Source organism: Coptis chinensis, chromosome 4 (genome assembly GCF_015680905.1).
Source record: "Coptis chinensis isolate HL-2020 chromosome 4, ASM1568090v1, whole genome shotgun sequence".
Classification (NCBI taxonomy): domain Eukaryota; kingdom Viridiplantae; phylum Streptophyta; class Magnoliopsida; order Ranunculales; family Ranunculaceae; genus Coptis; species Coptis chinensis.
In genome coordinates, this window is record NC_141459.1 from 312,930 (window position 1) to 313,339 (window position 410).

A 410-nucleotide genomic window follows, 5' to 3' on the forward strand; every position below is an offset into this window, starting at 1 on the left:
AACTCCTGAATCAATAAGTGTTAAAACGAACCATGCTTAAATTGTGTTGGCTCACCTCTGCTAACATTGGCAACATCCTTAGTTTTTATTGCATTAACCAGTGTCTCTGAAACTGCTCTGTCAAGCGTAAATCCGTTATCCGACATCTGGTCCCAGAAACTACAAGCCATTGAGAACAAAGTTACATTCAACGGCTGGGAAAAGTAGTAGGCAAAACAGAATGAAAGTCAGACACTATTGAGTTTAACTCACAAATGGCAGCAAGAGAGAGCCCCAGGTTTGATCTCCAATGGCTTTTCCTGACCTTGAAGAATCATCAGGATCTAAATGTACACATGCAAATTTAACAGGGGAGAACTAACATCAGGACCAAACAAAAAAAAAAGAATGTACATCGATTAGAAAGATGC